Source organism: Bombina bombina, chromosome 4, assembly GCF_027579735.1.
Source record: "Bombina bombina isolate aBomBom1 chromosome 4, aBomBom1.pri, whole genome shotgun sequence".
NCBI lineage: Eukaryota > Metazoa > Chordata > Amphibia > Anura > Bombinatoridae > Bombina > Bombina bombina.
Genome location: NC_069502.1, coordinates 192,604,914 through 192,630,989, shown reverse-complemented (window position 1 = coordinate 192,630,989; position 26,076 = coordinate 192,604,914). Strand labels below are relative to the sequence as shown.

Genomic DNA, 26,076 nt, shown 5'->3' with positions numbered 1-26,076 from the left:
CGCTCTCATGAGCACAATGCTTCCTAGCAATGCAAACGCAAGCTTGTGTCCGCATTGCGATTGACTTGTAATACCAGCGCACATTATCGTGCTCTGGTATTTCAAGGTTGAGCATACAAAGTTGAGCATTAATATCGCTTGCATGTAAGTGATATTTAGCGCTCTACTTGTAATCTAGCCCTAAATATTAAAACATATTAATAAAAATTATTATAAATACTGTAAACAATTTTAAATAATCCATTGAATATTTATATATTTTAGTATGCATAAATTTATATTCCCTGCCATCAAATTAGTGTGCACTCTTATTACTCAGTGGAGCACTAATATCGGTTTTGCGAAAGCTATATTTAGTGCTCCACTTGTAATCTGGCCCTTAATATTTTGTGCATAGTGAATGCAAATTAAATTACATTGACTGGCTCCATCTGTAAACTTTACTTCCACAACCTGCTTGCTTTTTTTTTTAAATTGCCATCTATGATGTAATGAATAAAGTGTAACCATTGTTTCAAAAATCTTCACAAATTCTAATTTTTATTATTTCACTATTAATTATATTTGTACGTAAAGGGATTAAACATATATATATATATAGGGGGATATTTATCAAGCCGGCAACCGCAAATACGCTGGAATTCCGCAGCGTATTTCTGGCGAGCTTGATTCGTCCTAGTTATCAAAGCCTACAGACCGGCAAAATTTTTGACGTAACATACGATCCACCGGTCTTAATCCGACACAGATCGATGCTTACATCATTACAAATGTTCCGAATACACATTCGGCACTATTTGACACTTAATCAAAGTTATAAAATAGTTAACCGGTACGCTTGTGGCTATTCCAGCCCAGCGTACCTCGTTTTCAATCCGCCACCCTAGAGGCCGCGGATGCCATAGGGATCAATTGGAGTCTGAAAGCAGAGAAAGCTTATGTTCGATGCTGCCAGATATTCCATTGATGTCCATAGTAGAAAACCAGTTAAGTTTACACCTAACACCCTTACATAAACCCAGAGTCTAAACACCCCTAATCTGCCACCCTGACATCGCGCCACCTACATAATGTTATTAACCCCTATGCCGCCACTCCCGGACCCCGCCGCCACTAAATAAAGGTATTAACCCCTATCCCGCGGCTACAGGACCCCGCCGCCACTAAATAAATGCATTTACCCCTAAACCTCTGGCCTCCCACATAACTACCATTAACTAAACCTATTAACCCCTAAACCGCCAGCCTCCCACGTCGCCATAAACTAAATTAAGCTATTAAGCCCTAAACCTAACAACCTGCTAACTTGCTAACTTTACATTAAAATTACAACATCCCTATCTTATAATAAATTAAAACTTACCTTTATAATTAAAAAAACTATATTAAACTATTAATTAACCTACCCTAACTAGTATACTACAATTACATTAAACTAGCAATTAAATTAACTATATTACATATTAAAAAACCCTAACCCTACTCAAATTATTTAAATATACTATTAAAAATTACTAAGTTACAAAAAAACCCCCACTAAGATACAAAAGAAAATGGCCTTTTGCAGGGCATTGCCCCAAAGAAATCAGCTCTTTTACCAGTAAAAAAAAATACAAACACTCCCCCAAAAGTTAAACCCCCCCTATCTAAAAAACCTAAGCTCCCCATTGCCCTGAAAAGGGCATTTGTATGGGCATTGCCTTCAAAAAGGGCATTTAGCTCTTTTACATGGCCAGACTCTACTCTAAAAATAAAACCCACCCAAACAACCCTTAAATAAACCTAACACTAACCCCTGATGATCCACTTACAGTTTTTGAAGTTCCGCTTGAAGGATCCATCTAGCCGGCAAGAAGTCTTAATCCGGACGGCCTCTTCTATCTTCATCCATCTGGCAAAGTCTTTATCCATGCAGCCTCTTCTATCTTCATCCATCCAGCGAGGAGCGGGTCCATCCTGAAGACAACCAGGGCGGAGCTCCTCTTCAATACGGTCACCGCCGTAAACTGGAACTTGAATGCAAGTGACGTCATCCATCCCTTGCATTCCTATTGGCTAAAAGCTTCCAATCAGCCAATACGATTTGAGCAGCTCTTATCCTATTGGCTGTTCCGATCAGCCAATAGGATTGAGCTCTCATCCTATTGGCTGATTGGAACAGCCAATAGGAGGAGAGCTGCTCAAATCCTATTGGCTGATTGGAACAGCCAATAGGATAAGAGCTGCTCAAATCCTATTGGCTGATTGGAACAGCCAATAGGATGAGAGCTGCTCAAATCCTATTGGCTGATTGGAACAGCCAATAGGATTTTAACAGCTCTCATCCTATTGGCTGATTGGAACAGCCAATAGGATGAGAGCTGCTCAAATCCTATTGGCTGATTGGAACAGCCAATAGTATTTTAGAAGCTCTAATCCTATTGGCTGATTGGAACCCTTCAGCCAATAGGAATTCAAGGGATGCCATCTTGTATGACGTCACTTGCATTTAAGTTCCAGTTTACAGCGGCGACCGTATTGAAGAGGAGCTCCGCACCGGATGTCTTCAGGATGGACCCGCTCTGCGCCGGATGGATGAAAATAGAGGAGGCCGCATGGATGAAGACTTTGCCGGATGGATGAAGATAGAAGAGGCCGTCCGGATGAAGATTTCTTGCCGCCCGGATGAAGACTTCTTGCCGGTTGATGGATCCTTCAAACGGAACTTCAAAAACTGTAAGTGGATGGTTGGGGGTTAGTGTTAGGTTTATTTAAAGGGACAGTATACACTCATTTTCATATAACTGCATGTAATAGACACTACTCTAAAGAATAAGATGCACAGATACTGATATAAAAATCCAGTATAAAACTGTTTAAAAACTTACTTAGAAGTTCTCAGTTTAGCTCTGTTGAAAAGGTAGCTGTAAAGCCTACTGCAAGTGGGAAATAAGACACTCCCCCATCCCCCTTCTTTTGCATATGAAAAGACCCTTTACACAAACAGGAGCAAGCTGGAGAAGGTATCTGATCGTATTCTTATAAAACTTTGGTGCTTGGCTAGGAGTCTAGAAATCAGAGCAATGTTATTTAAAAGTAAGTAAAACTATACATTTTAAAAAAACATAAAACTTTATAGGCTATATAAATAGATCATCTACAAAACATTTATGCAAAGAAAAAATGAGTGTAATATGTCCCTTTAAGGGTTTTTTTGGGTGGGTTTTATGTTTCGAGTAGGGTCTGGGCAGGTAAAAGAGCTAAATGACCTTTTAAGGGCAATGCCCATACAAATGCTTTTTTCAGGGCAATGGGGAGCTTAGGTTTTTTAGATAGGCTTTTTATTTGGGGGTGTTGGTTGGTTGGGTGGTGGGTTTAACTGTGGGGGGGTGTTTGTATTTGTTTTTACAGGTAAAATAGCTGATTTCTTTGGGGCAATGCCCCGCAAAAGGCCATTTTAAGGGTCATTGGTAGTTTATTGTAGGCTAGGGTTTTTTTTATTTTGGGGGGGCTTTTTTATTTTGATAGGGCTATTAGATTAGGTGTAATTCATTTTATTTTTTGATACTGTGGTTTGTTTGTTTTTTTAACTTAGAGTTTTTTTTTTGTAGCTTAGTGTTTGTTTGTTTTGTAACTTAGTAATTTTTAATAGTATATTTAAATAATTTGAGTAGGGTAATATAGTTAATTTAATTGCTAGTTTAATGTAATTGTAGTATAATAGTTAGGGTAGGTTAATTAATAGTTTAATATAGTTTATTTTAATTCTAAAGGTAAGTTTAAATTTATTATAAGAACGGGATGTTGCAATTTTAATGTAAAGTTAGCAGGTTGTTAAGTTTAGGGGTTAATAGCTTAATTTAGTTTATGTGGGGGCTGGCGGTTTAGGGGTTAATAGGTTTAGTTAATGGTAGTGATGTGGGAGGCCAGAGGTTTAGGGGTTAATAGGTTTATTTAGGTGGCGGCAGGGTCCAGGAGCTGCGGGATAGGGGTTAATAACTTTATCAAAGTTGCGGAGGGGTCTGGGAGCGGCAGGATAGGGGTTAATAACTTTATTAAAGTTGCGGCGGGGTCCGGGAGTGGCTGGATAGGGGTTAAACATTTTAGTATAGTGGCGGCGTTTAGTAACAGGATATAAATAAAGTTGGGAAAAAGCCGAATAGCAGCTAGATCGATAACTGTTAGTTAACAACAGTCCAATGCTCATCACCCCGTACTTGGTGACAGCTTTTTTTATAAATATGGAGAGCGTATTCAGGTCCGCGACTGCGATGTTAGGCGAGCATATTGGTGCCGGCGAATGCAGCATAGTTGAGGCTTTGATAATTATCCCCCATAAAATCAGCTCCAGAGCAGCAATGCACTACTGGGAGCTAGCTGATCTCATATGTTGAGCCAATGTCAAGAGATAGATGTGTGTGGCCATAAATAACTGCATAGCCTCCAGTAGTGAATTACTGCTGGAGAGAACAAAGCAAGTAGGATATAAGTAAATTAAGTAGTCTCTTAAAAGTACATGCTCTATTTTATCCTTGAGTGTTTAATTTTGTCTTTCATGTATCTTTGAATGGAAAATATTATCTGAGCTGCAGTATGGCAAATGCAACAAGAAAACTGACAAAATCATATATAAGCTTACTCTTAAAATCTATTCAGACTTCTATTTATTTAGATGTTAATATGAACACTACACCTGCAAAATGAAAATTAATCAAGGTTGTAGATTACTATTATTTTTAATATACATTCTCTATATTTTTTATAAACTTATTTAATACTTTACACTATGTCTCAGAGTGTTAGGTGTTCTATATGCTAAAATGTCATTCTAATAAGGCTCTGCTCAGTGGAAGCCCTGGCATAGCCAATCCTGGCTGATTTATAACTCACGCTGTGATAAAGCTTTTGTGTCAGGACATGAAACCTTCATAGCATTCCTGCCTCTGTAGCTGACAGCACACAGTGCATCAGCTGATCCAGAGGTGATAGCAGTGTCCTTTATCCCAGCTATGTTTCTTGGTTCTCGTGATCTTGAAATGCTCTGCTGCTTGCAGTGTTCATAAGGGAGGTGACTTAGTAACCTCACTTCTATCTATAGAAATTATTATTTGGGTATGTAAAGCTTAAAACAAATTTCATAGAATGAGTTGCTGACATGATGTTAGTTTATTATCTGTATATAGTCATAGTAGTTGAACATTTTTGTTTAAAAAAAAAACCAAGCAAAAGTTATTTGATCTTTTTTCCCCTTTATAAGGAAACACGAATAGTTTAATTTGATTGTTGTTTTTTTTGTTTTGTTTTTGGAAAATGGAAGTTCCTGTATTATTTTTTTTTTTTAAAAAAAGCATACAGGTGGTGAGAGTCCATGTTCCATTACTCCTGGGAACAACTCTTTTCTACCACTCAGAGGAGGTAAAGATCTCCAAACCCCAAAGCTCTATAAAACCCTTGTCTGCTGGAGGTGGTAAAGAATGAAGATGTGAATCAGATTCTTCAGTGAGAGAGGTTCTCAGATTGAATTAAGGCCCATTTCCCCTCACAATACAGTTGCTTGTTAGAGGAATATATTTGGAGTATTGGTAGTGGCATATATTTTACCTGTTGGGATTTAGTCACAAGCCTTGCCATGGGGGTTGCAGGTAGGGGTGGGCGAATTTGCTGAAAGTGTAATTTGTTTGGTAGAACGAATAGTCCTGTGGACTTTGTTTTGGACAGTCAAATGTTCATAAGAATGAAAATCCATTAAAGGGACAGTCAACACCAGAATTTTGGTTGTTTAAAAAGGTAGATAATCCCTTTATTACCCATTCCCCAGTTTTGCATAACCAACACAGTTATAATAATACACATGTTACCTCTGTAATTACCTTGTATCTAAGACTCTTCAGACTGCCCCCTTATTTCAGCTATTTTGACAGACTTGCATTTTAGCCAATCAGTGCTCACTCCTAGTAGCTTCACGTGCGTGAGCTCAATGTTATCTATATGAAACACATGAACTAACGCTCTCTAGTGGTGAAAAACTGTCAAAATGCTTTCAGATTAGAGGCAGCCTTCAAGGTCTAAGAAGTTAGCATATGAACCTCCTAGGTTTAGCTTTCAACTAAGAATACCAAGAGAACAAAGCAAAATTGGTGAGAAAAGTAAATTGGAAAGTTGTTTAAAATTACATGCCCTATTTAAATCATGAAAGTTTTTTTTTGGAATTGACTGTCCCTTTAAAATTCAGTAATCAAATGTTACTTTTGTTTTCAAATGTTCATAATTAAATAGAATATCCACATTCAAAATTTTGAATGTAACATTCGATTTAACAAATATTTTTCAGAAGTTCCATAGTTCATGTGGTAGGGAATTTAGTAAATTGATACATAATAGATACAAATATATCAATTTGAATGTTTATATTTAGAATATAGAGTAATTTGAATGTTACATTTAAAGAAAGCATTAGAAATACTTTTACAAATATATAGATTCAAATTTTCAAATTTGAATATGGCATAATTCGAATCAAATTATTAGAAAAATTCAAATTGAATATTAAATCTAAAAGAAGCATTAGAAATACTATTACCTAAAACGAATGTTAGAATGTTGAGCAAACATTCAAAATTCAAAATTAACAAACAAACAAATGTTAAAATTAAATATAATTTTCTAATGTTTCAAAACATTTGCCCATCCCTAGTCGCAGGGGCAGAGTGCCCATGGGTTAGTACTATAGTTTTTAGATATTTGACACTATATAGGTTATCATTATATATATTTATTATACATTTCTATTGCTTGGGACAGTAATGTATATATTTTTTAGCTTATTCGTCTTTAACTTTTTTATTCATGTAATTTTCTTCATGTACGTATATTTTTTAACACTTGTTGTTTTTAATGTAGCCACCAATCAGCAAGCACTACCCAGGTGCTGAACTTAAAATGTGCTGGCTCCTAAGCTTTACATTCCTGCTTTTTAAATTAAGAAAAATTGATAATAGGAGTAAAATAGAAAGTTGCTTAAAATTGCATGCTCTATCTAAATCAAGAAAGAAACCATTTGGGTTAAATATCCCTTTAACCCCTTAATGACCGGACCATTTTTCAATTTTCTTACCCTTAATGACAATGGCTATTTTTACATTTCTGCAGTGTTTGCGTTTAGCTGTAATTTTCCTCTTACTCGTTTACTGTACCCACACATATTATATACCGTTTTTCTCGTCATTAAATGGACTTTCTAAAGATACCATTATTTTCATCATATCTTATAATTTACTAAAAAAAAAATGATAAAATATGAGGAAAAAATGGAAAAAAACACACTTTTTCTAACTTTGACCCCCAAAATCTGTTACACATCTACAATCACCAAAAAACACCCATGCTAAATAGTTTATAAATTTTGTCCTGAGTTTAGAAATACCCAATGTTTACATGTTCTTTGCTTTTTTTGCAATTTATGGGGCAATAAATACAAGTAGCACTTTGCTATTTCCAAACCACTTTTTTTCAAAATTAGCGCTAGTTACTTTGGAACCCTGATACCTGTCAGGAATACCTGAATATCCCTTGACATGTATATATTTTGTTTTAGAAGACATCCCAAAGTATTGATCTAGGCCCATTTTGGTATATTTCATGCCACCATTTCACCGCCAAATGCGATAAAAAAAAAAAAAAAAGTTCACTTTTTCACAAATTTTGTCACAAACTTTAGGTTTCCCACTGAAATTATTTACAAACAGCTTCTGCAATTATGGCACAAATGGTTGTAAATGCTTCTCTGGGATCCCCTTTTTCAGAAATAACAGACTTATATGGCTTTGTGGTTGCTTTTTGGTAATTAGAAGGCCGCTAAATGCCGCTGCTCACCACACATGTTTTATGCCCAGGAGTGAAGGGGTTAATTAGGGAGCTTGTAGGGAGCTTGTAGGGTTAATTTTAGCTTTAGTGTAGTGTAGTAGACAACCCCAAGTATTGATCTAGGCCCATTTTGGTATATTTTATGCCACCATTTCACCGCCAAATGCGAGCAAATAAAAAAAAAAACTTTACATTTTTCACAATTTTAGGTTTCTCACTGAAATTATTTACAAACAGCTTGTGCAATTATGGCAGAAGTTGTTGTAAAAGCTTCTCTGGGATCCCCTTTGTTCAGAAATAGCAGATTTATATGGCTTTGGCGTTGCTTTTTGGTAATTAGAAGGCCGCTAAATGCTGCTGCGCACAACACGTGAATTATGCCCAGCAGTGAAGGGGTTAAATTAGGTAGCTTGTAGGGAGCTTGCAGGGTTAATTTTAGAGATCAGCCTCCCACCTGACACATCCCACCCCCTGATCCCTCCCAAACAGCTCTCTTCCCTCCCCCACCCCACAATTGTTACCGCCATCTTAAGTACTGGCAGAAAGTCTGCCAGTACTAAATAAAAGAGGTTTTTTTTTTTTTAAATAAAAATTATAAAATATTTTAGTTGTGATGGACCCCTGCCTTAGCACCAACCTCCCTGATCCCCCCCTCCAGCTCTCTAACCCTCTCCCCTACCTAATTACCGCCATCTTGGGTACTGGCAGCTGTCTGCCAGTACCCAGTTTGGTCCCACAAACCAAACTTATTTTAATTGTATTTATAACTGTTATTTGTGTTTATTTATTTCTGTAGTGTAGCAGCCCCCCCACAATACCCCCACCCCCTCCCCCTCACAGATCCTTTTAAATATAAAAAAAATAAAATAACTTTTTTTCCCCTTATTTTTTCATTGGTGTCAGTGTGGCTAATGTGCGCATGTGCACGCGCGCGCACGTGCACGCACGCCCACATGCACACTCGTGCACGTGCGCATCGTGCACGCGCGCGCACACGCTCCCTCCTCCCACCGGTCAGAGGCACCATCGGCACCATCACTACCGGTGCAGAGAGGGCCACAGAGTGGCTCTCTCTGCATCGGAGTCTTGTAAAGGGGTATTGCAGGATGCCTCCATATCGAGGCATCACTGCAATACCCTCAGAGCTGCTGGAAGTGATTGTGATCACTTCCAGCACTCTGTTAGACAACTGACGTACCAGGTACGTCCATTGTCATTAACTGATTGTTAATGCATGACGTACCTGGTACGTCAGTTGTCATTAAGGGGTTAACGCACACTAGTTTTTGCACGTACATTTTTTGATGCACGCCGGCCTTCAGGGCTCCGTGCTTCAGTGTCATAAGGTGCATAATTTCTTGGTGTGCTTTATTTCTATATATGACATTAGTTCAACGTGCGCCTCACGTTTCAAGTGCACTGTCTGTATCCAAGGTGCACTGTGTATTGCATTCCTGATCTATATATTTATGAATCTGTAAGTTTTTTGAGAGTTACTTTCAGAGGGATTAAGTTTTCCCTTTCTTCAAGAGCTCTTTTTATGGGGATATTACCATTAAACTTAATGAATGTTTTTTTTCTGCATTTAACTGTATTAATTAATTATTAGTTTCTCTGCAGTTATGTAGCCTTATGACTCTATCCCTAAATCTGCCTTTGAAGCTGGGTTATCTGAACACTTTCCTACTAGTGTTAAATGTTTATATTTAAAGCATGCTGAGGTTCTTCCTACGGCTGCTCTTGCTTCACAAGGTATTATTCCTCCTTCTGTTTGTTCCTTTCAGGAGAATTCTACTAGTTTCACTCCTGGATTTAGGGATCTTCTTCATGTCTGTGTCTGAAATTTTGGCAGCTTTCAAGTAAGCATAAAAGGTCAGTTCAGAATTTACCTTCCACTAGTTCTAAGCCTGCTGAGGTTATTGTTTTTATTTGTGAAGCTGATGTGTCTTCAGAGGGAGAGTATTTTTCTGATCATGATAATTAAACATCCTCTTTTTGATTTAAAGTTGAGCATATTCTTTAATTTTTAAACCTGTTAATCATTCAGATATTGGGGCCTAGTTATCAACGTGTCTACTTTTCCTGCCTTCACCGGCCCAATACGCCCGCCTAAGCTCGCCTCACATCGCCGCCGCGGACCTGCAAAAATTCGCCTAAATTATCAAAAAAGCTGTCAAAAAGCCGTGCACCAAGTACGGGGCGATGAGCAGCGGACTGTGAGAGTTATCACTCATCCGATCTCGCTGCTCTTCGGCTTTTTCACAGCTTTCTTGCTAGCCTGTCACTAAGCACCCACACTATACTATACTGTTCTACCCCCTATACCGGCGCCCCCGGAGCCCCCCGCAACTAAATAAAGTTACTAACCCCTAAACCGCCGCTCCCGGACACCTCTGCCACCTACATTATACCTAGTAACCCCTATCCTGCCCCCCCTATACCGTCGCCCTCTATAATAAAGTTATTAACCCCTATCCTGCTGATCCCACACCTCGCCGCAACTAAATAAATAGTTTAACCCCTAAACCGCCGCTCCCTGAACCCGCCGCAACCTATATTAAATTTATTAACCCCTATCCTGCCCCCCTACACCGTCGCCACCTATAATAAATTTATTAACCCCTATCCTGCCCCCCACTACTCCGCCGCCACTGTAATAAAATTATTAACCCCTAAACCTAAGTCTAACACTAACCCTAACACCCCCCTAACTTAAATATTAATTAAATAAATCTAAATAATATTTATCTTATTAACTAAATTAATCCTATTTAAAACTAAATACTTACCTTTAAAATAAACCCTAATATAGCTACAATATAAATAATAATTATATTGTAGCTATCTTAGGATTTATTTTTATTTTACAGGTAACTTTCAATTTATTTTAACTAGGTACAATAGCTATTAAATAGTTATTAACTATTTAATAGCTTACCTAGCTAAAATAAAGAGAAATTAACCTGTAAAATAAAAACTAACTTAAGTTACAATTACACCTAACACTACACTATACTTAAATAAATTATTCCTATTTAAAACTAAATACTTACCTGTAAAATAAACCCTAAGATAGCTACAATATAATTAATAATTACATTGTAGCTATCTTAGGATTTATATTTATTTTACAGGTAACTTTGTATTTATTTTAGCTAGTTAGAATAGTTATTAAATAGTTATTAACTATTTAATAACTACCTAGCTAAAAGAAATACAAAATTACCTGTAAAATAAATCCTAACCTAAGTTACAATTGAACCTAACACTACACTATCATTAAATTAATTAAATAAATTAACTACAAATAACTACAATTAAATACAATTACATAAACTAACTAAAGTACAAAAAATAAAAAAAGCTAAGTTACAAAAAATAAAAAAATAAGTTACAAACATTTTAAAAATATTACAACAATTTTAAGATACTTACACCTAATCTAAGCCCCCTAATAAAATAACAAACCCCCCCAAAATAAAAAAATGCCCTACCCTATTCTAAATTAAAAAAAGTTCAAAGCTCTTTTACCTTACCAGCCCTTAAAAGGGCCTTTTGTGGGGGCATGCCCCAAAGAATTCAGCTCTTTTGCCTGTAAAAGAAAAATACAACCTCCCCAACATTAAAACCCACCACCCACATACCCCTAATCTAACCCAAACCCCCCTTAAAATAACCTAACACTAATCCCCTGAAGATCATCCTACTTTGAGTCGTCTTCACTCAGCCGAGCAGCAATGGAACCAAAGAGGAGACCCGGAGCGGCAGAAGTTATCCTCCAAGCGGCGCTGAAGAAATCTTCCATCCGATGAAGTGATCCTCCAAGCGGCGCTGAAGAATTCTTCCATCCGGGCGATGTCATCTTCCAAGCGGCGCTGAAGAAGCCTTCTATCCGGGCGATGTCATCTTCCAAGCGGGGTCTTCAATCTTCATCCCGCCGACGCGGAACATTCTTCTTTACAGACGGACTACCGACGAATGCAGGCTCCTTTAAGGAACGTCATCCAAGATGGCGTCCCTTCAATTCCGATTGGCTGCAAGAGTTTGTCTGAACTGCGCATGACGGCTTCAGACAAACTCTTGTCTTTTATAATATAGGATTGTAGTTATTTGTAGTTAATTTATTTAATTAATTTAATGATAGTGTAGTGTTAGGTTTAATTGTAACGTAGGTTAGGATTTATTTTACAGGTAATTTTGTATTTCTTTTAGCTAGGTAGTTATTAAATAGTTAATAACTATTTAATAACTATTCTAACTAGCTAAAATAAATACAAAGTTACCTGTAAAATAAATATAAATCCTAAATTAGCTACAATGTAATTATTAATTACATTGTAGCTATCTTAGGGTTTATTTTACAGGTAAGTATTTATTTTTAAATAGGAATAATTTATTAAAGTATAGTGTAGTGTTAGGTGTAATTGTAACTTAGGTTAGTTTTTATTTTACAGGTATATTTCTCTTTATTTTAGCTAGGTAAGCTATTAAATAGTTAATAACTCTTTAATAGCTATTGTACCTAGTTAAAATAAATTGAAAGATGCCTGTAAAATAAAAATAAATCCTAAGATAGCTACAATATAATTATTATTTATATTGTAGCTATATTAGGGTTTATTTTAAAGGTAAGTATTTAGTTTTAAATAGGATTAATTTAGTTCATAATAGAAATATTATTTAGATTGATTTAATTAATATTTAAGTTCAAGGGGTGTTAGGGTTAGTGTTAGACTTAGGTTTAGGGGTTAATACATTTATTACAGTGGCGGCGGTGTAGTGGGGGGCAGGATAGGGGTTAATAAATTTATTATAGGTGGCGACGGTGTAGGGGGGGGCAGATTAGGGGTTAATAAATTTAATATAGGTTGCGGCAGGGTCAGGGAGTGGCGGTTTAGGGGTTAAACTATTTATTTAGTTGCCGCGAGGTGCGGGATTGGCAGGATAGGGGTTAATAACTTTATTACAGAGGGCGACGGTATAGGGGGGCAGGATAGGGGTTACTAGGTATAATGTAGGTGGCGGTGTGCTCCGGGAGCATTGGTTTAGGGGTTAATACATATATTATAGTTGCGGTGGGCTCCGGGAGCGGCGGTTTAGGGGTTAATATGTATAGAGTAGCTTGCGGTGGGCTCCGGGAGCGGCGGTTTAGGGGTTAATATGTATAGAGTAGCTTGCAGTGGGCTCCGGGAGCAGCGGTTTAGGGGGTAATAACTTTATTTAGTTGCGGCAGTGTAGGGGGGGTCAGATTAGTGGTGTTTAGACTCGGGGTACATGTTAGGGTGTTAGGTGTACACAGCTCCCATAGGAATCAATGGGATGTCTGGCAGCAGCGAACTTGTACTTTCGCTATGGTCAGACTACAATTGATTCCTATGAGATCCGCCGCCTCCAGGGTGGCGGTTTGAAAGCCAGGTACGCTGGGCCGTAAAAGTCCCGAGCGTACCTGCTAGTTTTTTAATAACTAGCAAAAGTAGTCAGATTGTGCCGCACTTGTGTGCGGAACATCTGGAGTGACGTAAGAATCGATCTGTGTCGGACTGAGTCCGGCGGATCGAAGTTTACGTCACAAAATTCTACTTTTGCCGGTCTGTAGCCTTTGATAACTAAGGCGAATCAGCCTCGCCACAAATACGCTGCGGAATTCAAGCGTATTTGAGGTTGACGGCTTGATAACTAGGCCCCATTGTTTTTAAACCACCATTCCCTCTAAGGTGTGCACGTGTGTTCTAAGAGTGAAAGAGTGTGTGGGACAATATGTGTGTGTGTGTGTAAGGGGGGAGGGTAATGTGTGGGAGAATATGTGTGTGGGTATATATATGTATGTGTGTGTGTGTGTGAGTGTGAGAGTGTGTGTGTGTGTTTGTAGAAGAATGTGTGTGTGTGGAAGAATATGTGTGTGTGTAAGAATGTGTGTGTGTGTGTGTAAGAATGTGGGTTTGTGTGGGAGAATGTGTGTGTGTGGGAGAATGTATGTGTTTTGGAATAATGTGTGTGTGTGTAAGAATGTATGTGGGTGGGAGATTGTGTGTGGCAGAATGTGTGTGTATGTGTGTGTTTGTGGGAGAGTGTTTGGGAGAGTGTGTGTGTGTGTGTGTGTGTGAAAGTGAGTGTAAGAGAGTGGGATAATGTTGAGGGGTTAGAGTGTGTGGGGGGAGTATGTTTGTAAGGCTGAGTGAATTAGAGAAAAAATTAATGTCTGCAAGAGGGTGAGTAAGTTTGTTAAAAGGAGTGTGTCAGTTTGTGTGGAAGAGTGTGTGTGTGTGTGTGTGTATGTGTTTGTAAGAGAGTAGGAGAATGTATGTTTATGTAAGAATGTGTATAGGTTGTGTGAGAGAGAGTATGTGGGAGAAAGTGAGAGTGTGGGAGAGAGAGACATTGTGTGGGAGAGTGTGTGTGAGTATGTGTAGGAGAATGTGTGTGTATTAGAGTGGGCGAATGTGTGTTGGAGAGAGAATGTGTGTGTTTCTGTTTTATTTAAACAGAGAACAACATACTAGATCATCCACATTCACTTAGCACTTTCATGGTGGAGTTGTTTACTACATTTAACACATTTTAAGGCCTGACAACACTCCATAATAAAGTGTACACACATTTTAGTCACTTGGCCAAAAATTGCACAGGCCAACATTTTTGCACGCACTGCTCAAAAAAAATATATGAAGGAACATTGGTTAAAACCTCTGTTTTATTTCCTGTTCCTGATGCGGTCTCTGAGATTATATCCAGAGATTGGGCTAAGCCAGGTATACCTTTTAATACTTCTAATATTGAGTTTTGAGAAGCTGTTTCCAATGTAGATGGGACCATTTCTACTTTGGCTAGACGTATTACCATTCCGTTGGAAGATAGTTTTTCCTTTCAAGACCCTTTAGATAGGAAGTTACAATCCTTCCATTTGAGGGCTTTTCTGCAAGCAGAATATCTTTTCAGACCAGCAGTATCTATTGCTGATGTGTGTGCTGCTTCTTCTTTTTGCTGGGCAGCTTTCTGAGGATTCTTCCAGTGAAGATATTTTAAACAATTTAGAGTCGCTCAAATGTGCTTTCATTTGTGATGCTGTTTTGTACGTCATTAAGGTTTTAACTGTTCTTTCTAGAAGGGCTTAATGGTTGAAATCTTGGTCTGTTGACATGGTTTCTGAATCCAGGCTTTTATCTCTTTCTTTTCAGTTAAAATGTTTTATTTGGTACTGGTTTTGGAGTCCCTTATTTTTACTGTAACTGGTGGTAAAGAAGCGTTCTTTCCTCAAGACTAAAAGTCCAAAGGTAAATCTAAGGCTAAGAATTGTTTTCATCCCTTTCATCAAAACAGGGCACAGAGATCTGTTTCCTCTGCTCTAAATCAGATTTTATCTGATTCCATCTGGAAGCCAAATTCTAACTGGAGCAAGTATAAGCAGTCCATTAAATCCAGTCCCCCCGCTTCCAAGTTTGCATGAAGGTGCTGCCCCCAATCCAGAGACTCTGGTAGGGGGCAGGTTACACCTTTTTTCAGGAAGCTTGGTTTCAATCTGTTCAAGATCCCTGTGTTCTGAATAGAGTCTCCCAGGGATTTCAAATAGGTTTCAGAACAAGGCCTCCCAGGGAAGATTTGTTCTGTCTAATGTTCCACAAAATATTGTAAAGGATCAGGCCTTTTTTTCAGTCAGTTTTCGGATCTAGAAACTATGGTGGTGATTGTTCCGGTTCCCTTGCAGGAACAGGGTATGGGATTTTATTCCAGTCTCTTCATTGTTCCAAAGAAGGAGGAAACTTTTAGACCAGTTCTGGATCTAAAAGCTCTGAACAAGTTTCTCAGAGTTTCTACTTTCAAAATGAAAACTATTCAGACTGGGCGGAGCCGGCGGCTGCCATGAGCGCAGTGTAATTCCGGAGCTCTGTGTTGGCTTTCCATAATATTATAATTATTCCGCTACAAACATGTCCACATTAGCTCAGCAGTGCCCATAAAGGTAAATGAAGAGCCGGAGCTGATAGACATCTATTGAAAATTGGAAATACATGCTAAATGGGGGCGCAAATTAACTGCTGAATCCCATCCGGCAGCATAAATGAGCAGATCTCCTTCCGCCATTTGCCGGAACATACTGACCTCTCAACAAAACACAACGGGAGGCTCACAGGCATCAGACCGCACCAGACATTATCAGTAAGAGGCAGACAAATCCCCACACCGGGGCCACCAAGAACGACACAGACATCTTTCTAGAGGCGCTACAACCACCACTACTGCCACAGCACTCCAGCAATTAAAGGTACACTTTTTTGGCACAATTACCCCTATCGCTGCCCCATCCTGCAAGTTACCTCCCGGCCACTTACCTAGGGGGACTCCAATAAGGGGAAAACTTCTCCTAGATCCAGGCCATAGTGTCCGAGCAGCTGCAGGGGAGGAGCGTCTTCACGGAAGTGCGCTGGCCGCCATATCTGCTCCCATCAGCTCATACATCAAGCCGCGCCACATACGCCAGCAGTGCTCTTACAAAATAAATATAAACAACAGCGACAAAATACTAAGAGCATTACATGCTACTCACAACAAGACTCTAACTAAACACCTAAGGCTAATTGCTGATTAATCACAAACAGCTTAACCTAATAAAAGAAGAGGCCAGTTTTGTTCTGAAAGCAGTCTATTAACCCCTGCACACTCAAAGGCACACCCGTAATATCAACATTACACTAGAAAGATATGCATCTGCATGGTCAGAAATACAGGGTGAAAACCACAGCACAAGAAAGACTAATGCAACCACAAATACAGAGCCTTTCACCTTATCTTTACTATTTGCTCAATATGTGGCAGCACATCATATTGTTGGGGTTCTGCTAAAACGCGCCAAATAGAGGCGACACTGCACTGGGACCCAATTAAGAGAAGACCCATATTTCATACCACATCTTATAACATCCCTGTTCTGTCTCTTGAGAAACCCCAAGAGGGGCACCCATTGAAACATACATTTGAACCCCTACTGATCACTGATCATTATCCTCCAGAGACAGCGCCAAAAGATCTCCTGTGTCCTTCTCCCAACCCAGTCCACCATCATGGCATCGAGGAGGTTAAAGCAAGATAAACCCCTAAAAACACCTGCATTAAAAACAGCTACCATCTCCTCCTATATGCAAACAACTGATGTCTCTGAAACAAGAGATAAGAGACTCTCTACAGACCAACAAGCCTCAAACATGCCTACATCGCAAGATGAAGACGCCAACTTCACATCCACAATTCTTCAAGGCCTACCCTCTAAGCAAGACATCGCGGACATTGTCCGCATGTGTATCCGCGAAGAGCTAGCAGGAATGAAACAAGACAGCCACACTATCGGACTTCAGGTAGATTCTCTCGAAACTAATCAGGATGAGATAAAATAAGATGTTCAGTCTCTCACTGACCAAGTAACCTCTCATCAAGACACCATCACCTTACTCCAAGAAAAACTTGAGGACTTTGAGAACAGGAGCCGCCCGAAAAAATATAAGGATTAGAGGTGTTCCCGAAAGTGTCCTCCCGCGCGACTACCCGGTCTATCTCCAGTCCCTATTTCAACAAATAAAGGAGTCTGCCTGCACCACAGATATCTAATGGGTGCGAGCCCACAGGTCTCTCAGGCCTAAGCCCCCAGACACTGCACCTCCAAGAGACATCATAATTCGCTTTAAAAATTTCCTAGAAAAGGAGATGCTCCTGAACCAATCAAGAAAGCTACAACCAATCAGATTCCATACAGATGGGGTTTCCCCACGCAGGTCTGGGTACTGAGAAATAACACCCGATTAACATGCAGATCCCCAGAAGAATTGGACTCTTTTTGTAAATAATTGGGGATAGACCTCCCACCTGACACTACCATACAGAACAAGCCAGGACCCTCAACATCCAGAGATAACAGAGTCCCGCTCACACCAGAGAAGATTGCCTCCAACAGACATAGTAAAAACTACACCCAGCAACAGTCCCCTCATGTCCACACGTTGCTACTATCTGCCCCAAAGCAAGGCCATGATGCTTACAGAGACTCAACTCACTGAACTTTTGAATGTCTTACCACTTGGACTGAAGTCGAGATAAGTATATAGAGACTGCCTCTATGCTTGTTGTCTATTGATTGTCATTATGCATTGTTTCGTAGTAACAGTTAAGTTTTATTGATGTTGCTGTAAGATAACCTTACACTCTGGTGCTAATCACTTATGTGGGTCGGGGGTGAACTAGCCCTCGACCTACACAAACCTGTGAATGTGGATAGCCCCAACCCACAAATAGCCGTTCTCTATAAATATAAATCTAAGTTAAATCTCTAGCGAAAGTATGTAGACCTCCCCCCCATCTATTGTATCTATAGAACTTATAGAACTTACATTGCAATCAAACAGCTAGAACAGAAAACTCTTGAGCCATAAACATAGAGTGCATTAACCAACGCTCAAGGGCTCATGCCTCAGATTGTGAGGAAATAATTCCCTGATACATATGATTGCGCCATGTCTAAATATTTTCAAGCTCCGCTAAACAAAGTAGCTACTAAGCACCTGAGCTATAAAATCCATAAAACCTTCTAAATAACTATATACTGTGGAATAGATAACTAAGAGTATATCCTCCAGGACTAGCCAATGATTTTCCCCTTCACGAACGGTCTCCAAAATGACCTATATTAGGCAGAGAGCCAAATGTTTGTTTATTTTGTTTACTGTGTTTAATATGTTTGTTATGTTCCGTTTTCAGAAAAAATGGTTTTATTGTTACAAGATCCATGTTTACATCTTTGTTACTCCACCATCAGCTACAATAACCACAACCATGCAGATTACTCTCGAGTCTAGTACCAATTTATGCCTCACTATTCACATACATCACGAATACCTACAGCGCTGCAATGCCAACATTGACACGTAGCCCGGCCCCTCAACTGACCGTCCTGACTCAGAATGTAAAAGGGTTTAACTCGCCGATTAAGAGATCCAAAGCCCTATCTGATTTAACAAAGCGACACATAGATATTCTTTTCCTCCAAGAAACACACTTCAAAGCACAACATATACCTAAATATTTCGGAAAGCATTACACCACACATTTCCACAGTACAGGTCCTACTAAGAAAAACAGAGTGAGCATTTTGATACATAAATCCACCCCTTTCACCATCATCAAAAGAGTCGCAGATCAAGAAGGCCGTTTTCTGGGCCTGATGGGCCTCTTGTATGGGAGACCCATAACTCTCATAAATATATATGCTCCAAATACCCAACAGCTTTCCTTCTTTCGCACTATGTTCACAAGGATTTTAGACCTAGCCAAGGGCCCAATCTTCCTATCCGGTGACTTCAATGTCCCTATGCAGCCCACTATAGACAGTACTAACACAAACATTCAAATCCCTAGAAAGCTGATTAGAGCCATTTGGCAGGGAATGAAAGACATGAACCTTTATGACACTTGGAGGTTCATGCATAGAGAGAGAAGGGATTACACCTTCTTCTCCCACCCTAACAAGTCTTACAGTAGACTAGACTACATCTTCACTAACCAGAATGGCCTCTCCCATATAAACAGATGCAACATAATCCCCACCTTTTGGTCAGACCACTCATTAGTCCAACTTAAATTCACCTGGCCCAACACTCCCCTCACCCCATATCAGTGGAAACCCGATGATAGCCTTTTAGACCATCCGGACTTAATCCCTAAAATCACTAAATCTATTGAGGACTACTTCGTCGTGAACTCACACTCAATTGATGATAATTTTGCTATTTGGGAGGCACACAAATGCATAATTCGGGGGGAATTAATCAAAATCAGAGCCCATTATACACAGACCCACCGTAAACGGTACCATGAACTCACAACAAGATATGCACAACTTGAGCACACACATAAGAAATCCCCGACAAACGCTGAGATTGTAACCGAAATCCAAAAAACCAGAGAAGAACTAGATAACTTTTTAGATATGGAATACCAATCACAACATAGAAAAACCAACAGCATGTTCCATTTCAAGAACAATAGGGCAGGCAAACTTCTAGCCAGAGCGCTAAAGAAAAAAAGGTTCAAGTCACACATCCATCAACTACAGAACCCAAAAGGGAATTCATACCAATCTACCCCAGAGATCCTTCAGGCCTTCCATGAATACTATACCTCACTATACAACCTACAAAAAGATACTCCAGCCACAGACCACCCTGCTAAACTCGCAGAATACATCACAAAATACCCAATGCCAGAATTGACAAATGACCAAAAGAACCAACTTAGCCAGCCAATATCCCCACGGGAAGTCCAGTTAGTCATTGAATCCCTGAAAACTGGGAAAAGCCCTGGCCCAGATGGCTTTTCAGCCAAATACTATAAGACCTTCTCATCCACATTAACACCCCACCTCACCACAATGTTCAATGAAGTGGCTGACGATAGTCCCTTCCCATCCTCCATGCTAGAAGCTCTAGTGGTAGTACTCCCGAAACCAGGTAAACCCCCAGACACACCTGCAAATTTTCGCCCCATTTCTCTCCTAAACTTCGATGTAAAACTCTTCGCAAAGATTATAGCTACAAGAATAAATCTAATCTTACCCTCTATCATACACACTAACCAAGCAGGCTTTACACCCTCCAGAGAAGCCAGAGATAACACCACCAAAATATTAGACCTCATGGAATACACCTCCACCCAAAAAATCCCATCAATATTTCTTGCCATGGACGCGGAAAAAGCCTTTGACAGTCTAGATTGGTCTTTTCTAAAACAAACTATGTACACATTTGGCTTTCCCCAAGAAATCTCAAAATATTCACCCTCTACAACAACCCACAGGCCAAAATCAAATTAAATTACTCTATCTCACCTCCCTTTAAAATTAATAAAGGCACCAGACAGGGCTGTCCACTCTCACCTCTTCTATTCATACTAGCAATGGAGGTGCTTGCCATACATGTCAGACACAATACCGACATTCATGGAATAGAGATCGGACCCGCAACATACAAAATAACCTTATATGCAGACGATATCTTCTTAACATTAACAGATATCGAGACTTCGCTACCCCCTTTGATCAAAACATTACAAACATACGGTAAATATTCCAACTTCAAAATTAACAACACAAAATCCGAACTATTGGCCATTAATGTACACCCAGAGGTAATAAATAACACAGAGCAACGATACCACTTCCATATACAGCCCAAGGTTATCAAATACCTAGGGGTTTACATCTCACCATCCGTTGACACCATAATTTCCCTAAATTATAAAACACTTAACTCGACAATTCAATCCACTCTTAATGCATGGAACCGCAAACCTCTTTCATGGCAAGGGAAAATCAACGCAGTTAAAATGATCGTTTTACCAAAAGTCCTATATCACTTACAAACTCTTCCAGTTCCCATCCCAGAACATCTCCTATTCTCCCTGCAAAACTCAAATCAACTGCTTTATCTGGTCACACAAAAGGCCCCGCATTGCCACTTCCACTCTATATCGCCCAATAGAGTCGGGAGGGATTGGAGCCCCAAACCTAAAGTGGTATAGACAGGCAGTTTTTCTCACACGAGTCGTAGATTGGTGCAAACACAGCGAGAACAAAGAATGGATCCAATTAGAACAGGCACTTTCAGATACACAAGTCTGTGCGGGAACTGTTGGACTCCTAAAGCCCAACGTAAACTGCTATACACTACTCCTAGGCTAGTGCATGAAACCCTTAGACAGTGGGACAAAATATTCCAGAAACACCCCAAAATCTCCACTACATACTCTCCCCTGACACCGGTCAGCAAAAATACACCATTCTCATCTAAGATAAAATAGTTGCTGCAACTCATCCCATTCCCCCTTTGCAAAGCGCAATCTCACATCACCTTTTATATAAGGACAAAGAGATCCAACCACAACAGGCAATATGCGACACTCTTGGGGCGCACTTCCAAAATTGGTACACCTACATACAACTGAAACACTATCTAACCACACATCCCTTCAAATCCCAACTGCAAAGGCCCCTTTCTCAATTCGAGGAAATATGCCTCCATCCCCACTCGCAAAAGGGAATATTATCATTAACGTTCAAAATGCTATCACAGGTAGCCCATCTGACACCCCCCACATATGTAGCTAAATAGGAGGTGGATTTAGAAACTACCCTAGACCTACCTGAATGGACAATCATTTTCCAACAGATGATGAAAGCCTCTTCGTCCATATCGACCCTAGAGATGAACATCAAGCTTTTGAGTCGATGGTATTATACACCTGTTAGACTGCACCATTTATTTCCCAACACAACAGCCAAGTGTTGGAGGGAGTGCGGGGAAATAGCAACCTTTGCACATATATGGTGGACATGCCCGAAAGTAATATCCTTTTGGGGCTCTCTCAAACCAGAAATTGAAAAGGCTCTAGGCTCACCACTCCCGCTCACACCCTGGGTTTTTCTTTTCAACAAATTTCCTAAAATCCCCTGCAAATTGAAACAAGCACTCCTTACCGCTATGATAAACTCTGCAAAAAGGCTAATCCCACTAAATTGGAAAAAAACAAACTTGCCATCTCCAGCCGTCTGGAAAACTAAAGTCACTCACTACCTCCAACTGGAGAAATACCATTATGCCCGCACCAAGCGAATAGAAGAATTCCAAAACATAACCTTCCTGTGGGAAGAATATGTAAATAGCCCATAGAAACCCACCCCTCCCCTTCTCCACCACTTTCATAGACCAGATCACACAATGAGATCTATACCCTTGATACCCATAGACTTACCATATGCAATAAGCATACACAGCAGGGTCAGTCAATAACAGAAAAGAAGGCGCCAGTGTCATCCCACTTCTAGCTATCTCCTACTCTTAGGCATCGGCAGATTGGTACTCCAAACCTAATCCACTTATAATAACTGATCTCGAGACCCAGCAGCATAAACACAACCATTGTTAATGTAATCGCATAATTGTAACAAAGTTCTATTTTTATTTCTTTTGTAACAAAGGATGTTGCTTTGAATGTTTCCTTATTGTTTTCTCTATGTATATCTTGGAAAATTCTCAATAAAGCATTTTAAAAGTGAAAAGAAAAAAAAAAAAAAGAAAACTATTCAGACTATTCTGCCTTTTGTTCAGCAAGATCAGTTTATGTCCACAATAGATTTAAAGGATGCTTACGTTCATGTTCCTATTCACAAGGAACATGATCAGTTTCTAAGGTTTGCTTTTCTAAACAAGTATTTTCAGTTTGTTGTTTTACCGTTTGGTCTAGCTACACCTCCAAGAATATTATCCAAGGTTGTGGGTAATCCGATCTCAGGGTATTGCAATGCTTACTTACCTGGATGATATCTTGGTTCAAGCTCTATCTTTACATTTGCAACAACATGGATGGAAAGTGAATTTTCCAAAAAGTGCATTTGTTCGTCAGACAAAGGTCACTTTTCTGGAGTTTCAGATAGACCTTGATGGAGCAAAGGCAGTTTATGCTGATGTCTGCCTGTCAGAACCTTCAGTCTCTCTTTTTTCTTTCAGTCACTTTTTACATGAAAGTGTTAGGTTATGATTGTTGCATCAGATGCTATTACATTTGCTTGTTTCCATATGAGGCCTCTTCAGCTTTGTATGCTTCAACAATGGTGCAGATATAATACTCAGCTATCTCACAGGTTGCATATAGTTTCAGAACAAGTCAGTCTCTGTTTTGGTGGCTGAACCATCAGATCATTATGCAGAGGGCTTCTTTTGTTCATCCTACTTGGTCTGTGATCACTACAGATTCAAGTCTTTCAGGTTGGGGGGCCATCTGGGGGTCTTAAAAGGCACAAGGAGATTGGTCTCCTCAGGAGGCGAGGATACTTATAAATGTTATAGAACTCCATGCAATTTTTAGGGCCCTTCAGATTTGGTCTCTATTGAAAAGGGAATCTTACCTCCACTTTCAGTCATACAATGTTACATCAGTAGCACATGTCAATTATTAGCCATGAGGAAAGTATCACAAATTCTTTCCTGGGCAGCAGTCAATTGCTGTCTGATTTCTGCTGTTCATTTTCCAGGAGTGGACAATTTGGAAACAGATTTTCTCAGTCGTTTGTCTCTGCATCCGAGAGAGTGGTATCTTCATTTGGATGTGTTCAATCAGATAGTGAATTTTTGGGGTCATACAGAATTAGATCTGATGGCCTCTCAGTTTAATCAAAACTTCCCAGGTAGTGTGTGAGGTCCCGGGATCCTCAAGCAGTGTTTGAGGATACTCTGGTAGTTCAGTGGTCATTTTGGCTAGCCTATAATTTTTTACCTCTGGTTCTTCTTCTCAGAGTGATTGCCAAAATCAGGCAAAAAAGAGCATAAGTGATTCCGATTGCTCTGGTTTGGTCTCGTTGAATTTGGTTTGCAGATCTGGTTCTGATGACCAGTTGCCTCTTTGGCCACTTCCACTGTGTCCAGACCTTTTCTCAAGGTCCTTTTTTCCATCCAGATGTTAAATCTCTAAGATTGATGGCATGGAGATTGAACGGATAGCTCTCAGGCAGAGAGAGTTTTCTGATTCTGTTATTGAGACAATGATACAGGCTCATCCGCCTGTGACCAGGAAAATATATTATAAGGCCTGGAAGGACTTTATTTTTGGTGTACCTAAAATGTTGCTGTTTTTGCAGGATGGTTTGGATAAAGGTTTATCCACCAGTTCTTTGAAGGGTCAGAAGTTTGCTTTTTCAGTTCTGTTCCAAAAGAAGATTGCTAATCTTCCTGACATTCATGGTTTTGTTAGGGCTGTGGCTAGACATAAACCTGTCATTAAACCACTTTTTTTTAAAAGATTTTGCAGGCTCCACCTTTTAAACCTATACATAAGGTGGATATTAATCTTCACTCTTGGAAAGTGTTGTTTCTTTTAGTGATTTCATCTGCTAGAAGAGTTTCTGAGTTGTTTGCTCTTTCTTGTGATTCTCATTATCTAATTTTTCATCAAAATATGGCAATCTTAAAGACATAGTTTGACTTGTTGCCAAAGGCTGTGTCTTCAAACAATATAAGTAGGGAAATTGTGGTCCCTTCTTTGTGTCCTAATCCTAAAAATTCTTTGGAGAAATCTCTTCATAATTTTGATGTTGTTACAGCATTAAAATATAATGTTGTTACTACTAAGGATTTCAGACAAACTTCTAGTTTGTTTGCTCATTTTACTAGTTCTAGGAAAGGGAAGAAAGCTTCTGATGTTTCTTTGGCTTCTTGGTTGAAACTTTTGATCCACAAAGCTTACTAGAAGGCATGTCAGCCTCTACCTAAACGGATTACTGCTAATTCTTCTAGATCAGTCACCACTTCTTGGGCTTTTAAGAATGAAGCTGACAAAATTTGCAAGGCAGCTACTTGTTCTTCTTTCCATATGTTTAGTAAATTCTACCCTTTTGATGTTTTTGCTTTTTCAGAGGTAGCCTTTAGTAGGAAAATTCTTCAGGCAATCATCTCAAGTTAATTTATTTTCTTGCTTTATTTTAAGTGCATTAAAAAAAATGTTTTGCCATTTTTTGAGTTCTATCGGGGTTGTGGATTTAATTTTTTCAGTAAAAAAGATGTTTCTTAAACCACACCCTTCATGTTTCATTATTGAGGACTCCACAGCTTGGTTATTAGTTCCCAGGAGTATTAGATTGTAGACTCTCACCACCTGTATGAAAAAAACAAACATAATTTATGCTTATCTGATAAATTAAATTCTTTCATGGGGGGTGAGAGTGCATGAGACACCACCTTTTTTTCTGGTGCTTTTATTGGTTTGCTCTTATCTCTTTTACATCAGTAGCACATGTCAATTATTAGCCACGAGGAAAGTATCACAAATTCTTTCCTGGGCAGCAGTCAATTGCTGTCTGATTTCTGCTGTTCATTTTCCAGGAGTGGACAATTTGGAAACAGATTTTCTCAGTCGTTTGTCTCTGCATCCGAGAGAGTGGTATCTTCATTTGGATGTGTTCAATCAGATAGTGAATTTTTGGGGTCATACAGAATTAGATCTGATGGCCTCTCAGTTGAATCAAAACTTCCCAGGTAGTGTGTGAGGTCCCGGGATCCTCAAGCAGTGTTTGAGGATACTCTGGTAGTTCAGTGGTCATTTTGGCTAGCCTATAATTTTTTACCTCTGGTTCTTCTTCTCTGAGTGATTGCCAAAATCAGGCAAAAAAGAGCATAAGTGATTCCGATTGCTCTGGTTTGGTCTTGT

General features: G+C 39.3%; 1 protein-coding gene across 1 annotated transcript in view; it reads left to right on the top strand.

The window, feature by feature from the left end:
* SNTG2 (syntrophin gamma 2) overlaps positions 1-26,076 on the top strand; it is an 804,523-nt gene that overhangs the window by 599,679 nt on the left and 178,768 nt on the right.